General features: G+C 42.6%; 1 pseudogene; it reads right to left on the reverse strand.

Annotated features, from left to right (window-relative positions):
- Positions 1-8,007: 8,007 nt before the first annotated feature.
- Positions 8,008-9,391, reverse strand: LOC150049560 (vasculin-like protein 1 pseudogene; annotated as a pseudogene).
- Between the last annotated feature and the right edge of the window lie 8,344 nt (positions 9,392-17,735).

Below are 17,735 nucleotides of genomic sequence, written 5' to 3' on the forward strand. Positions count from 1 at the left end.
GAATGCCAGTGCTAAACAGCCAGTCTCTGAAGAGGGACAGAGGCTCAGCTTCCTGAGAAGGCAGCAGCCTGGGGTTCTAGGAGAGACAAAAGCTATTGTTTAAACCTCCTGAGTTGTGGGCACATTCATTGTTAAAGCAGCTCCGACACATACATCGCTTTACAATCATTCATGGAGCAAAGAAATTCAACTTTTACCCTGAATTGAGTCTAAGAACAAAAGAAACAAAATTGCATAGGGTGTATGATGGGAGAAGAAGAGAGATACAGGGAAACACACACAGACTGAGTCAGAGATGGACAGAGAGATGGGAGAGAAAGAGACAGAGAGACACAGAAACAGAGGGGAGAGGGAGACTGAAGAAAGATGAGGAGGGGGAAGAGGAGGAGGAGGTAGAGGAGGAAGAGGAAGAATAGAAGGAAGAGGAGAGGAAGAAAGAGGAGGGACAGAGAGAGGAGGAGAGGGGAGGAGGAGTGGGTAAGAGGAGAGAGGGGTGAGAAAAGAGGAAAGGAGAAGGGTGGATAGAAGAGGAAAGGAGAGCATTCTATGAAAAGGTCAGAAATTCTTGGCTCTTTCATTCTCCCTGCATTCACCACCCCAGGAGTAAAGAAGTCAGAGGTTAAGATGAAGATTTCTACCATGTTTCAAGAGCTATGAAGAAAAGGGAAGGCTCTTCTGAAAGATTTCTTTTCTCTAAGATCTGTTTACTAGGAATAAAGCACTTGCCACATGAATGGTGCTGTGGGAACCGTTATTATAAATTCACCAGGAATAATTCTAACGTATTTCTGCAATCCTATGTGCCTCAGAGAGCAGACAAACGTACTGATCTATGGAAGACTCATGTTGATGAAAACAGTCAGATAAGAGGCTGTGAGCCTGTGGAAAGAGTTCGGGGACTTTGCCTCAAAGATGCTCCCCTCAAAAACGCTCGTGCTAAATGAGATCCTCTCTGGAAATGAGGCAGCTGCTAGAAAGGTATTGATTAGATGACTTCAAGACCTCGTTAGGGGGAAAAAAGCTCGTAATGCGTTTAATGTTCCCAATAAAAGTGACAGCATGATTAGGGAAATGGGAGGCTGATTGGGGAGGAGGCGACAAAAGCCGGAATTCAAAACCTCAGTTGAAAGGGATTGAAAGGACTCAATCCCCTGCTCAGACTTTGAAATTTAGAACACAGAAAGAGACATCCTTGTAGCTTACATCTGATGCTATTTTGGTTAACATTTGATTTTTGGTGACACACTTAAGTGGAATATTATAGAATAACGAGTTATTAGCATAATGTGTCTGAAAGGAAAGTATGAATCTGTTTGGAAGAGGTAGTCGAGAAGCAAAGGGGAAGATGGCTGGCTTGTAGACTGCTCTGGTGGTAATAATAATAATAATAATAATAATAATGTAGTCATAACTGATCCCACAGTAGAGAAAAGATACTTGCTGTGTTTTATCCTTAGAAAAAGATGGTGACTATTTATTGAACGAGAAAAGAAGCAGGGTGTATCTCTAAGTGCGGTACCTCTGCCTCACAATGTCATTCAGACCATGCCCAAGGGCCTGCCATGTCTGCCATAGCCATAGCAAAGTAGCACAAACCAAGTGGCTAACACTCACTCTCTCTCTCACACACAGTGCGTCTCGTGGTTCTGACGTGTGACATGTACAAACTTGCGATGGAGGTGTCAGCAGGTGTGGGTCCTCCTGGAGCTGGAGAAGGGAGACCTGCCCTGCCCTTTGCTCTTGGATTCATAAATGATGGCTTCTGATTCACGTCTCCTCCGTGTGGCCTGCTCGTGTCCTGGCTGCCCTCCTTAATTAAGGACATGGTTGGACCCTTGAGCTGGTCTCGTCTGCATACCCCTGTAGAGATTGTGTGCAAGTGGCATCCCATTAGACTTCAGGGACCCCTCCGAAGCACAACCACAGTGTATGTTTCCTCCTTTGGGAGCTGCCCTTGCTTCTTCCTCAGCGTTCTCAACAAGAGTGTGTGATGCTATCTTCAAGAATCCAGACTGAGGAACAGTCTGAGGAACAGAGCCAAGAGCAGACTTCATTGTGCTCAGAATCCTCACTTCCAGACCATGCTTCTGATTCTCAGCCTGCCCACGTCTGTGTCTGGGGAATAGAAAGTGCAGCGGAGAAGTATCTGCGATACTTACCCAAGAAAAATCATGTAGTCGTACAGAAGATGTAGGAAATATATCTTTGAGTATTTGATAATAGTATGTCAGTCTGTACTGACATGTAAGAAATTACATATCATTGGCATTAGCTTTGGGGGTTATCGCATGAAAACGATACAATAATGGTGAAGAATTAGTAGTCAAGTGGAAACACTACAATTTGGAATAGGCTGGAATTTTTTTAATGCATGAAAAAAGTAAGGTATTACACATTTGTATTGTATGAAAAATATCCTAAAGAGGATGGAACGCCATCTCTTCAGGGGAATTTCAAGGACTTCGTGAAATGAAGTGACAGCGAGTGAGTTCGTTGTGGACGGGACAGTCTAGCGAAGGCCCGGCAACCAACTCCCCGGGCCTCGAAGTGAGTGCGTGCCTTAAAATCCTGATTTAACATGAATGCATGATGTTCTTCTTCACATACAATCAGAGCCATCTACACCAGGTGTCCCATACCACGTACCATGCATCGTGTAAGAATCTAGTCTCTGTGTGACCTGGATGTAGAGACAACAGACAGAAGACTCTTACCCAAAAGCAGTGTATGAATTCGAGGAGTGTGGAGTGTTGTAGTCACAGCAGGCGTGGGTTTGTGGTCTGGCAGGGACCACCTCCGAGGTAAACTCTGAATGCACAATTGAGAAACACTCGCAAACACATTGTTTTCCTCCAGGAGCCCAGGCAAACATCGCCTAAGTTCCTGTAATACTTGACTTTTCTCATCATTGTGTCTCATCATTGTGATGATGATTTTCATGAAGAAAAAACAAAACAACTTTTTACGAAAATCTAAGAATACAGGAATACCATGTCTTGTTTTCTGTCTGAAAAATATTTACTTTGGACTATCACTAGGCCTTTGTCCTAAGAAGGAAGAAAAAAATTCGTACAAGCCACTTGGGCTCGATTGCTAAGGTTGCTTGTCCATTTTAACAGAAGGTCAGTAATTAATTTCTGCCTCTGTTTCAAAAAATGCATGCAGCCTGTCTGTAAGAAGGCAACATGTGAGGAAAAGGTGTGTGGAATTGTGCCTTAAACACAAGGATGAGTGTTCCCTCCGCTCCGTGTTTAAATTCACTTTATACTACAAGAAATGATGTGCAGGTGCCAAGTGGGGGAAGCCATCATGGTTTGCTTGATTGTGAATTAATTTCAATAAAAAAACTTCTTTTGAGAGAGGAAGAACGTGAAGGTGTTAATTCATTGTGAAAGTTAGGGTCAAGAATTAAGATACGACAAGGATCTAATTAGATGCAAAACCAGGTGACATTTCTCTGAAAGTTTTTCTCTAATCTGCTGAATTCCTTTTTTCTATGGCAGGCTGAGGTCTGAGGAATATTACTTTAGCTGTGTATTATAATTAAATGCATGTCATTCTTCCTGTCCAGACTGTAAGCATCTCTAAGGACAGAATATGTCTAATTAATTGTCTCCTAAAGTCTAGGATATTCCACCTCACCAAGCTAGCTGGTTTGATGAATAGACAGATATTTAGAAGGCCAGATGAATGGGTGGACAGACAGAAAGACAGAGAGGTAGAGGATGGATGGATAGATAGATAGATAGATAAAATCATTCACAATAAATATAAAGTGATACTACCTGACAGTCACCGGTTGGTTTGTGTCCATATTATTAAACAATGTTGGTTATTAGTCCTAATTAGGTAGAACATTATTAACAAATGAGGGAAGATGTTCAATGCACACAATCAGAGAAGTAAAGTGGTACTTTCCTTACAGCAAGAAGCAGAAGCCTAGGATTCTGGAGGTCTAACCTGGATCTGGTTACCATCCTGGTGGGCCTTGGGCTACGCTTGGTGGAAATCAAGGGCACATTGATCCCTGCATGTAGGTGAACTGTTTCAAAGATCCTGCCTTGTAGACCAGTGCCAGAATTCCTCCTTGGCATCAGGTAGAACCAAGGCTGGGAACCAGAATGCGCACAGCTCACGGTACCATCGTGAGCAGTGATGTGAACTCTGTTCCACCTTTTAGAAAGAACCACGTTTGCGGCCGGGACAAAGAAGGTTCTGAGGGCCACTTCCTGCACTAACTGAAAACTAGCTGAGTTCTTAAGGCATCTTTCGGCTTTGGTTTCTCACGGAGATTTAAATGTATTATAGTTACGTTTGGACTTTCTGACTCAGTTTTCTTTTCTGACATGTGGGGATTGGACACATAGCTCCTGCAGAGACTGATAGATGTGTACCTACACGGAGGTGATGACGTTTGGACATAAGGAAGGAAGAAAAAGATCTTAGAAAAAGAAAAGAAATAGCAGGATATTTGTTACCAAAATTTTATTATTGTACCCAAGCCAAGAGCAGAAAAAATTAATAAGGCATGAATGACCAGATTCTCCGAAGTGTATGCCTCAAGAACGTGCCATGGCTGACTTTTGCCTGTCAATTTCAGTGTGATGCCTGCTTCGTTATTTAATCTGTGAATCCTTCACACTGGAAAAACAACACAACTCTCACTAATTGTATTGAAATTTACAAAATACAGAAGTCTGGTGGAAATGTCTAATGGACTCCAATATCTCATGGCACCATTTATTTGAAAGCTGCTTTATAATTGAAGTGCCTTGGAGATTCAAATATGAAAGGTTCTTCTACATTCTGAATAGGACTTGCAAAGTATGTTGCAAGGGAACAAGAGTGTACGTAGAAGGAAAACTCAGATAAAGAAGTGACACTTGTGGACAGATTTCTCCTCATAGTGTGAAATGCACATGGCATGCACCATTTCATCGTCCCTCTAGTAGCTTTGAAGGCAAACTTCATTAGACTGGATTTATAGATGGTGGGGTTGCCTAGGAAACACGGCCAGTAGGAAGTGTTGCCATTCTCTTTGCCTCTAACACGCCCTCTGGTAAGCAAAGCCTTGGTGTTCGCATCAGGTAAGAGCTCAACATGAAAAAGGAATCCAGGTTCCAGGATACTAGGGCAGAAATCCTAAAGGAAAGAAAAGAGGAACTGTTGGAGGCAGAGAAACTCCCACCAGAAGGGAACAAGGAGGCAGCAGGGTGCAGAGGGGGCGATGCTGAGGAGACAGGCCTCCTCTCGGCTCACAGCCCAGCTGTTGCTGACAAGTCTGTGATCCTCCACACACCCCCTTCTTGTGAGTGAGCTGCATGATCCCCAAATATATCTAAGGAAGAACTTCTCTAATGACATTTGCATGAGAATTGAACCCAACTCTGAACATTAGATGTGCTGTTAGGGGTCTGGGAGGACTTGAAAGGGACGTTAGTTGCTCTGTCTCAAACAAGGGAAGCACACAAACAACCAGACGGCAGTGCTATTTTTATCTTCTGCAGAATCCAGAAGAAATGGGGGAGATCAGAGTGTGCATGTTTACTTGCTCCCTGACACTCTCTCTGGACACAGAAAGCTCCTGAAAGTCTTCTAACCACTTCTCACGGGGGCTTTCCTTTAGCCTTTCGAGATAACCTATATTTTTCAGCAGTGCATCTATGAATCAGATGTCTGGCACATAGTCTACATTGTCCTCTCCACGACCCTTGGGAGAAGACTACACTGCAGGGAAGTACTATCCTCCAATCCTTGCCTCCCAGTTCCGGAGCCCAGCCCTTCTTATCTTAATGGTCTCTGAAGGTCATGCTATGAGCTTTGGCACCTGGAAAATTTTTACTTGTGAAACCTTAACTCTAATGACATGCTTTGCCATGTAACTGGCATTCAGATTCCCACAGGAATCACCCTCACACCCTGAGCAATTCCCTGGGTCTGGATCTCCCAAATTCTTTCTCTCAAGCCATCACTCTGGTGCCCTTGTGATCCTCTCCTAAGAATACCTCCTTTGTTTAGGTCCAAGTATTATTTTTTTGCCATTTACTATCCTTGGGGTTTAAATGTAGATTTTATATGCAAACATTCTAATTCCTATAATGAAACCTATGTTTCTTTGGTTCTGGCTTACTTCTCCTAATATAACACTAATCCTTGTATATACATATGCTCAAAAAATTGACTACCCACTGTTTTCTCCTAGAGGGCCAAGTGGACTAAGAACCTTGACTCCCGATACACTCTCTTCTCACCTGAGGATGCTTAAGAACATGGCCTATGTGTGCTAATCCCTTGACCTTGCTTCCAGCTCTCCCTCACATCTCTGGATGCCTCCACCGGCTGTCTCTGAGATACTGCAGATCTACAATGTCTATCCAAGACAAAACTCACTGTAGGGCAGGGAGTTTGGCCTAGTGGTAGAGTGCTTGCTTAGCATGCATGAAGAAAGACCTGGGTTTGATTCCTCAGTACCACATACATAGAAAAAGCCGGAAATGGGGCTGTGGCTCAAGTGATAGAGCTCTAGCCTTGAGAAAGTCCAAGGACAGTGTTCACGCCCTGAGCTTAAGCCCTAGGACTGAAAAAAAAACTGTCAACACAATGAACTCTCTTCCATACTCGAATTTACTTTGAAATTTTCCGTTACAAGCTTTATTTCTGCCGATCCATCCAGAAACCTGAGTACTAGTTCTAGTGCCTTCCATTCTCCCATATTCTGTAACTTTTGTTCCTAAACACAGCTCCCATGCTTGCTTTGGCTGAGATCATGTAGCAAATGAGAAGCCATACATTTACTCCTTACTAGTGAACCACGATTATTAGCAGGTATTTATAAACTCTAGGGTATTGAGAACACAGTCAATCCTTATGATAATTACTATAGGAACATTAAGTAAAGTGAAGCACTGTTTTGGATAAAGTTTAAAGTCTGTCAATTACATTAGTCAATGTATAATTCACAAATAGCCTTGTGATTTCAAATGTAGGTTAGTGCAATGAGTGTAACTGAGTTCAGAGACGTATCTGATATTATGTGATATGATAGTGTAATTCCTCTAAGTTAACTTGCAGATTGTAGTGCCATTGTATATGCTCCTTGAAGAGTTACTACTTGTTCCCTATGCGTGGAAGGATTTTGAATGTAATTAATTACAAGGACTAATATGTTCCTTCAACAAGGAAGCCAGAATTGATATGTTATGAAACATAATCAACAAAAAGTAGACATAAAAGAGAAAAAAATGATGTTTATGTCAACCTCATAGTTTTGATTTTATTTTTTTTACTGATGCAAAATATTTATTCCAAGTTAGTTATTTTATGCACTAGTTCCTCCCCTCAAGACTTGTGATAACCACCTCTTAAATTTGTAAATAATGTTATCAAAATAATCTTAATCTTTGAAATCTCACAAAAATTTAAATTTTACAATCCACCTAATATCCTAAATATCAAGGCTACAAGAATAACACAACATTTCCTAAATCCAAGTACTTTACAACTGTACCCAAAATGGAAACAAAAGAAAACAAAACAAACAACTACAAATGCTTGGTTAAGGGGCTAATGTTACCTGAGCAGCCAAAAATAAAATAAAATATCCAAATTATTAGCATTAATTTAATACAATTATAAACTTTAATAGTCACTTTGTCATTGACAATGATTGCTTGAGCACAGGGTGAATGCCCCGAGGGCTGGTAGTAGAAGCTGTGGCTAGAGACTGCTATCTCCCCCTCTTGGCGCCTGCCTGTGGCCAGCTCCCACTTGTGCGTCGCCCCTCATATGCTCTGTATATGTGTCATTTACAAATCTCCACCACGCAAACCTCTCTCGCAGGCAGATAACACGTAACAAGAACAAAAGCTAAGCAAGCCAATTCTTCTCTCTTTGGGATTTGATTATTTCCCTGTGCAGAACACATTCAACGAGATAAGAAAAGGAAAAGAACAATTTCTTGTGTGTATTCATTCCCTACGCACACAAGCCGAGTTTACTGGGTCAGATTCACCGTGGATGGGTGCATGCGTGTTTCCAGGTATCATCTGATGTTTCACTGCTACTTGTTTCTGTGCCTGAGTCCTCAAACTCTGCTTCATAAGCTTTTCTCCAAGGAGAGAACAGGCTGGGCCTGCGGCCCTCCAGTAGCCATTCTTCCCCAAGCCGTTTCTTCTCAGCTGCTCAGTCTTTATGTGGAATTCTTTGAGCTCATCTTCTGTGAGAAGAAGACAACTCTAGCCATTTTCAGGATATTTCTGCCACCCCAGAGCTTTCAATCATCTGTGCTCTGCTTCCAGGGAGAGGGAGAGGCCCTCCCTTTCTTCTGCAATGGGGAGAGAAAGACCCTTGTGAAGACAGCCTCTCTCTCCAGTTTCCTTTGGCTCAGATGCGCTATTATCCTCAAATCCTCCAGCTTGTCACAGTCTCTGTTCTCTGAGAAGTCTCCGTTCCAACCATCCTTAGAGTCTTCAGGAACTCACTCTTGTGGTCAGTGGTTCGAGGGCTCAGCTTGGTCAGAGGAGTGGTGCTCGTCTCCATGGAGGGATCTCGTTGGGAGAGCTTAGAATTGTGTGCCCCGACCAGTTTGATAATGGAGATTGGAATGGTAAAAGCAGAGTCCCGGCTAGAGGAAAGGGATCCAGATGTGTGTTCCAGGCTGTTTGCTTCCATGGGTTGGGCTTGGAAGGAGGTGGTGCAGGTTCAGGAACCAGGTTCTGACAGACCCCTGGGTTGATGCTTGGCTCCCGTGTGCGTGTTGGGATCCCGGTGAGGCAGCAGAGAAGGCAGCAGAGAAAGCAGCAGCAGGATCCTCTTTGGACTCTTTTTGGATGAGGAGCATCTTAGAGGGTTGCTTGGCACCAGGTGGGTTTCCCCACACTCCAGAAAGGGTCCCAACAGGTCTGCACAGTCCATTCTGTTTGCCAGCTTCTGGATTCAAAGAAGTCTTCCTCTTCAAACTGCCACGTGTCCACCTTGTCTTCTTTCTTCCCTCATTTCTGTAGGTGGCTTTTCTGGAAAGGCACAGCCTTCCTGGGAGTGGAAGCTGCCATCCAGTGTCCATGGTTCCCAGTGTTACCTGCACTACGCTGGCTCCTGCCAGCATGACCCCAGGAGGCCCATGCCAATAAGAAGGGTTCCCTGCCATTCCAGACACCAGCGTCCACAGAATCATGGCAGAACAGGGATGGCTGGTGCCAGGAATCTCCCGGAGTCCATAGAGGTCCATTGTTAAAAAACCCATCAGAGGAGTTGTGTCTACGTCAGCTCACTCCAAGTCTTCCTTCTCCTCGGACAGATGTTCACTTTGCTTTTCAAAAGTGGCTGTAGGTGACTTCACCGACGGTAGTGTGGAGAAATTTAGCCAAGCAGGAGCAAAGTCATGCTGCGCCATTTAGGTCCAGTGTCTTTCCAACAAGGTGAGGGGTCCAACCTCATGGCCAGGATCCCAGGGTGTAAGCTCTGGGGTCCTGTTGTGTGAACGCCTTAAGTGGCCAGCTGGATCTTCCAGGAGGTTTTTCTCATTGAAAGGGTGCTTTAAGTGGCCTGGTCAGCAGCACAGAGAAGCCCCGCTCTGTGTAGCTCACCTTCTCCGTCCCCTCAATTACTCATCCTAAACTACTCTAATTCCTGACTCCTTTCCTAAAAGGGGAGGAGGGAAGAGGGAGGGGGAAGGGGGAGGGGGAAAGGGGAACAGTATTTGTTACATTTAAAAAAGAGGAAAAGGGAAAAGTTCTATCTATGTTCGCCTCATTCAACTTCTTGAATAATAGCACTACGAAGTTGTTTCAATAGGTAACACATGGACGTTTGCACAGCGAATGCGAATGCAAATACTACTGTAAGGTCATAGCTAGAAAGAAAAGCAGCCTCCCGTGTGTGTTATGTCAAAATGAGAGATCAAAAATAGAATATGAAAGCACTAGAAAAGATTTGAGTCGTCAACTCCAGTGGTATGGCAAAGCCCTTAAAACATATAATTCATCATCCTTACAAAACTGCTAAGAATAGTGTGTAGATACGCATTTATATTTGTTAATCTTTAAAGTCTAAGCACATAAGAAATTTTGCTTAAAAAATCAGATAGGAACTTGATATACTTTTCCCTCCACCGAATAGAAGTTTTCAAGTCCAATTTCCTGATTTAAATCTCTTCAATATGTATATTGCTTCTTTGGTCTTCACTATTTATAAATTCAAAACAAAACTAAAACAAGTAGACAGTAAGATAAAGGGGAGTCAGGAGAAGACATTTCCTAAATGAGGTTTTCTTCTTGTTACTTTCCCGTATTTCACTTGTTCTCTTCCTTCCCAAAACCTGAATTGAGCTTTCAGAAGATGGTAGGAAGAATATTCCCCTGCTTTGGTAGAGAATTCACATGATATTCTAGGTCCTTCTCCATCATTTCTCAATTATTCAAAAGGAATTTGAATCTATCAATCCGGTAGTTGTGGGGCTACGGTCAAGGATAAGACTTGGCGTCTCAGGACATACGTCCAGCTCTTAGACCCTCAAAGGTGTCTCGGCTACAACCATAGCACAGTTTTTATTTTTGTTTTTTTGGTTTCTGGGATTTTCGGGGGGGGGGGCTTGAACTCAGTACCTAGATATTGTTCCAGAGCTTTTGAGTCTAGCACTCCGCCACTTTGAGCCACTTCTTCTTTTCTGGTAGTTAACTGGTGATGAATCTCACAGACTTTCCTGCCCAGGCTGGCTGTGAACCATGATCCTCACCCTTGGCCTCGTGAGTAGCTAGGATGACAGGCACTCAGTGACTTCCCAGACTTTTTCACGAATTATGTTCCTAGCTAAGCCGCCTTCATTCATCTTCAGGAAGCTACAGAAAAGTTGACATGAGCACCTATACGCAAAGGATAACATATAACTATAATAACTATCCCCTTAACTTAGACTAACAACTTTAAATAATTTCTTGGGTGAGCAAAGGAAGAGTGTATCTCAAACTACCTGTTAAATTAAAAGCAAAGCAAATCAGTGTAAATATTTTAGTTTTGATTAGAACTTCCTCTCCAAAGACTATTTCTCTCCACCTTTTATTATCTTGAAAATATCAATACCTTATGTAGAATTGATTTTAGGGAACGCCTCTATACATCTAAACAATGGACAGGGAAATGAAAACCTTGAGTATTTGTAATTCTGTACAAATTTGTTAAACATTCACACAGTATCTGTGAAGGTCAATGATTATCTACTTTGATTTCCATATTAAAATTGTCTGTCATTTTACAACCTGTCACTGAAGAGTATCTCTACAGCTACTCGCACTGTCGTATAGACAGCTGAGCACTTTTTACCTCTCCTTTACGATTTTCTTCCTGTGCCAGTGCAGAAATAAATGAGAGTTGAAATAGCATTTCAACTTGAAATCTCAGAAATAACACTCCAAAAGACCTGTTTCACTTATTTTGCATTGGAGAAGTCTCTTAGATAGTTAATGTCTATTTATATGGTAATTGTTCCCCAATATGTGTCTAGTTTTTCCCCTTTCAGCTGGGTTCCATTTTCACCCAATAAGGCCAGAGCGCAGCAGCCCCTGTGAGTGGGGAGGGTCTCGTGAAGAGTGCTGACAAATCAAGCATTCAGCTTAAGCAGAACGCTTAACATTTCATGAATTAAAATGAGACAAGGGAACCCTTGTGGGAAGGAAGGCGTTACTTTCTTTTATTCCAGTGATTCTTTGGGAAGAGCAGCTGGCAGAAGTCAGCAGAGCTGCCCCACTGTCTCTGTACCTCATTGCCAGCCCAGCGGGCCACATAGACCCATCTGAAGAGTGACAGCAACAGTGGTGGAAAAATTCATGGCCATGTTTCTGACCTGCAGAATATTGAATTTAAAAGCTCTGTCTGATTAAAAGAAAAGCAAAGGTAAGAACAAAGCAGGCATAGTTATAACATAGAGAGATAATATGACAAGGATAAAAAATAAATAATATGAAAGGAAAACTGAGAATAGTTAAAGGTTTTTGTAGTCAATTTTCAAGTAACTATGGACTGCATATCTACTATGTCCCAAACAGACTTCTTTTTATAATGTTTATACCTTTTTATTTATTCTTCAACTTTGCAATATTTACTTTTTTCATATATTTTTATTGTAATCAATAGAAGGGTTACATTATATTCACCAGATAGAAGGTATATTACTACTTCACAAACATCAATACCCTTTCTCATGTCTTGGTCCCCATTTCCCTACCCTCACCCCCACCCCTCATCTTGTTTTTCCCCCTTCCCTATCTGATTTCAAATAACCAAATACAATATATCAGATAACAAGGTGAAATACTGTAACAATATGAGATAACCAAGGGATAGCAAAAGAGATGAGAGAAAACATAGTACATTAAGGACAACAATCACTCATATGGCTTTTGTTTCTATATCCTGGAGGTCCTTTCATTTAGTGTCATACTATATGGCTTTATGTATCTAGGCTTTGTTCTATTGTAAATCTCTGCTAGGAGAGCCCAAGGTTTCTACTGATTATGAAAAATGAGAGAGACCATTGAGCCTGTTCCTTTGAGTCTGACTTACTTCACTTAATATGGTTTTTTTCTAAGTCTTTACACTTCCTTACAAATGGGTCGATGTCGTTCTTTCTGACAGCAGCATAGAATTCCATTGTGTACAAATACCACATCTTGTTGATCCACTCATCAACTGAGGAGCATCTGGGTTGGTTCCATATCTTTGCTATGATAAATAGTGCTGCAATGAACATCATTGTGCTAGTGGATTTAGTATGCCCTTGTTTCTGGACTGTTGGGTAAATGCCAAGTAGTGGAATTGCTGGGTCATAGGGGAGCTCTATGTTTAGGGAACTGCCATACTGCTTTCCATAGTGGTTGAACGAGTTTGCACTCCCACCAACAGTGTTGTAGTGGTCCCTTCCTGGCCACATCCCCTCCAGCATCTGTTGTTATTAGATTTCTTGATCCTGGCCATTCTAACTGGAGTGATGTGGAATCTTAGAGTTGTTTTGATTTGCATTTCTTTTATGACCAGAGATGTCGAGCATTTCTTCATGTGTCTATAGGCCATTCTTATTTCTTCTTCAGAGAAGACTCTCTTTAAGTCTTTGGCCCATCTTTTATTGGGATGGTTGTTTCTTTGGAGATTAGTTTCCAAACAGACTACTTCTCACTGGAATTTTGCAGCCAGTAAAAGTGACATTTTGTTTTCTAGAATGCACAGAGTACATATGTATAAGTAAAGCTGGTAACTCTTCAAGAGAGATAATTTCTCTAAAGAGACTTAGAAGGGTAGGGTGGAAAAGAATGGAGGAAGGAAATAAGGGGTGAGGGGGTTGTGGGTGCTTATGGGAGAGGAGGTTTTGAATGAAGGTCTGAGTGTGTGACTGCATGGAAGGCCCTGAAGACGCCTTCCACCACGAGGAGGCTCTGTAGGGAACCAGTAAGAGGCCACAATGCCTGGGGCAGAGCCAGCACGGGGAAAGCAGAGAAAGAGAAGTAGCAGACACTGGCCCTGGAGGTCAAACTAACAAGATGATGACCAACTTGCATTGAACACATATTCAAAATGTCACACAAAACAATTGTATAACTGGTCCTATGGCTTCACAGGTTGGTGATTGTGAAGCCAACACAAACAAGGTGACAAGTGATTGAACTTTCTGAAATCATGAGCCACAAAAAGTTGTTCCTCCTTTATATTGCTGTTTCCAGAAACAAGAAACTTACATCAAAACCACAGTAGCTCCTTACTAGTCAACGGTCAGAGGCAGAATTTTCAGTCGTGTTTTATTCACTTTACAGAGCCAACTTATTGATATAATGATATCATTCCTAGTATGGATTATTCCACGGGCAGTGTTCATCATAGCGAGAAAACAAATTATGCCCATGTATTTTTAAATATGCAACTTGTGGGGTGCCACTGAAATCACTTGTGGTGAATTTAGCTGTGTCCCCGTGGCAAGATGGACATATGAGAAACGAAGGGAGGCCTGGTTGGCCCTGTGGCCTCTCTCACCCTTGGAGCCCCCTGCAGGCTACAGTGGTCCTTTAATAAAGCAGGGGGAAGCCATCTGGGCCTGGGGTGCCACTGCAGTTGTGTTCTCTGTTCTCTCTGGTGGAAACCCCATGGAGAACACAGGTCTGCATGGACATCTTACAGATTCACACGTCACAAGAGCAGAAGGCTTTGTTTTCTTCCCACGGCCTCGTGGAATGGCACACTGGTGCAGTGAAACGCCACCCAAGCTCAAGTGGCACCAAAAAGAAAAGTTTCTCTCACTGACTGTGTGCATCAAAATATGCATTTAAGATAATTATCAAACTAATTTGAGACAGCTGAGAGGTATCATTTAAATATAAGATTATATGTAAAAATACTGGAAAGATCTAAAAAGAACAATTGCTAATATGATTTCAGCTGTTAACTACATATTTGTCTGTCATCTATCTATCTATCTATCTATCTATCTATCTATCTATCTATAATTTCCAGAATAAAATATTCTAAACATTACCTTTATTTCATTTTGATGTGGAGGTGTTTAGATGTAAAGTTTTGCATTAGTACAGAAAGCAGTCATCTTTAAACTTGTTTCTGAAAATACAGTTCCGATGAATTTTCCAAACGGTAGGAAGTTGCAGGAGGCAAAGCCTGCAGTGTTCACCTTTCGTCCAGCTCAGGAAGTGGCACATTATTGATGTGGTATTGATTGTAGTTGTATTGTTGTAATGGTCATTGTGATGTATGAGACATTCATAACCTTATGTTTTATTATTATCATCACCATGATTGGTATCTTTAAGTAGCTATAGAACGGAGTTGTCATTCAACACAAGTACATGGATATAATGCTTCTTGGTCCCTGTCTCTTTCATCCCTTATCCCCCCCAATCTTTCCCCTCTTTATCATTTTTCTTACTTTTCTAGGCTATTCATTGAATTCTAGGCTGTGTTGTCCCCCTCACCCCACCCCTCTCTCTATCTGAATATGTACCCCAAACACTGGGACAGCTCAGGATGCGCTGTGCCTGTGGCACCGCGCTGTGTGGGGGCTTCTTGGTAATATTTGTGAATGGCGTGTACAATCAAATAAAATACTTAAGGCTAAAAACAGGCCTGATATTGTGCACTTGCTTCTTGTTCAGGGTCAAGTATGTGTCTGGAGGATCACATTCTGAAATTTAAAAAAAGAGATGGAGAACAAAATTCTCCATTCAGCCACACCGAGGGAAGGTGGTGGAGGAGATACAATACATATTATAGGGTGAGTAATATCACTAACTCCTGGGAAAGCATGGAGATACCAGATTTGGGTCCAAGATGCTGAGAATAACTGTGCTGTGATCTAACTAAAGACTTCTTTCCTTTTTACTTGCCTTATTTATTCTTCCATTGATCAGCTTTAGAATGAAGAGTTTACGTTCACCAACTAACACAAAATTAACTTTCTAGGAACGAGTAGTAAGTTGTTAGTCTCCGATACCAACTTCTTTATCTCATTTCTTCTAAGCTACAAACCCTGGAAATCCTGGTCTGTCAGCAGCCAGATCACCAGCAAAGTTCCCTGTTTCCTCGGCTTGTCCAGAGTCAGCCCTTGATCACCCGGCTCTCATCCCCTCCTCTGAGGCCTCCAGGGGCTTTGCTAGCTAGGCCTGCTGTGTGGCTGGCTGTTGGGGACAAGGCTATGTTGCTGTTAGACCCAGAGGGGCGCACCTGCCTGCCCTTTGGTGTGGATTGTCGACCTTGGGCTGTGCTCCTCACCGCACATCTGCAGCTCTGGAGCAGTCGTTATTCCTCTGTTGCTGTCGTGTGCTTGTTTTTTCCCTGTTTTGTTTTCGTTTCTGTGTTAGTTCCTGACTCATGGCTCCTCTGCCCCCAAGTTTCCCTGACTTAACTGTGTACTGGTCTGACTGTACATTTGGGTGATTTTCAACTGTGAGCAATTTCAGATGCTGAGCTCTGGTGATCTTGCCATGAGCACTTTACTGCTCCCATTCGCCCAGGGCCATCTCCACACCAGGCCTGGCATCACACTTCTTCTAGACCATCACTCCCCAGCTCCGGCTCACACCTCCGTAGCCCAGATCAACCACCTCCCAGTTCTTCAAGTTCCACTGCCCCCTTGCCTCCACTCCGCAGTCACCTCACCTGTGCACATGCTCTGCTTCCTCGACACCTCTTTGGAAGAAGCAGCACATCCTGAGTTCCAGTCTGTACCTTCTTGTCTCCATCCCTAGAGCATGCAAGGCTAAAGGAATCCACACAGCCATGATGACAGAAACCACCCTTTAAATCCATCCCTGAGAACTCCATATGGGTCCTGAGTCATGACAACCATGTCATATTTCCCTAGTTTTTTTTTTCACTCCCCCATTTTGTGTTCTTCACTCCCTAATCCCCAGCACCACCTTCCCATTTTTATTCCCAATTTGCTATTCACTGAGAAAAGCCAGCTTCAGAATAGAACATTGCAGTCTCCCTCTGTCATATACATTCAGATTGGAGCATCTGCACCCACGTTCTCTGGGCTCCAGCTGCTCACATAGGAGCCCACAATGAGCTCAGAACCCATCTAAGGCCTCCCCTGGTCTTCCTTGAAAGCAAGAAGACAAAAAGAGGTTCCTAAAACACACTGTATGTAGTGATGGTTCTTCACAGCATAACACCAAATGCACAATCCATGCAATTGTATGAGGATATTATCAAAACAATGCCATGAAAACCACAAACTGGAAAAAAAAATCACAACATCACGTACCTGACAATGGATTCTGCCTCCACTGAGGGAGGACAGGAAAGCCTAGAGAGAGGAAAGTGAACCACGAGGTTACAAAGTAGGCTTGAATGGAGATCTCAAGACCGATTCTTCAGCACATGGACATTTGATGAGTCATCCAGATTCAAGCTGGGTCAAGATATTTGCATCACTGTCTTTGTTACAAAATATCAGTATCAACATCTGAGGAACTGACAATTTTTAAAAAATATAACAGGGTCTTTTTAAAAGTCTAGACCTCCTTTTGGTACTATTTGCAGTAAATTTTAGATTTTTGTCCCATATACGAAAGATATGTCCAGTGGGATGTAGGTAATGGATGCCAGGTATGGCGGCTCATGCTTGTAATCCTGGCTACTCAGGAGCCTGTGATCTGACGATGGTGGTTTGAAGCCAGGAAACTCTTATTCCAATGAACTAAATGAAAAACAAACAAACAAACAGAACTGGAGCTGTGGTTCAAATGAAAGGATGCTAGCCTCGAGGGAATAAACAGTGCAGAAATAACACCCACGCTCTGAGTTCTGAGTTCAAGCCCCAGGTCTCACCTCCTGATCCCAAGATGCTGTGGCAAACATCTAATGCCCAGCTCTGGGCGTAAGAGCTCGCTGTAATGAGAACCACAAATGGGCAAGTTGGAACTGGACTCATACCATGCATGACCTTCAGAACAAAGCAGGTCGTAGATAGTTTTGGAATATTAGAAGGTTATGCCTTGGAGTTTATTTCTTTTTCTTACAGTTTTTATCAATTAAAAGCTATGTGTTAAATTTTAAACTGCCAGTAACATTCTTAAATTATCAAGACAACGAGCCCATGCGTTATAGCATTTGTCGTTATTTAACCTTGACTTCTTCCAATAGAATAAGCCAATATCAAAGACCAGTAAGATCCTGGCTGCCTTGAGAGGCTCCACATTACGACGTCTCCACACCCATACCGCACTCATAGCATCTGAAGG

The sequence above is a fragment of the Megascapheus bottae genome, chromosome 19 (genome assembly GCF_031878675.1).
Source record: "Megascapheus bottae isolate mThoBot1 chromosome 19, mThoBot2.hap1, whole genome shotgun sequence".
Lineage (NCBI taxonomy): Eukaryota > Metazoa > Chordata > Mammalia > Rodentia > Geomyidae > Megascapheus > Megascapheus bottae.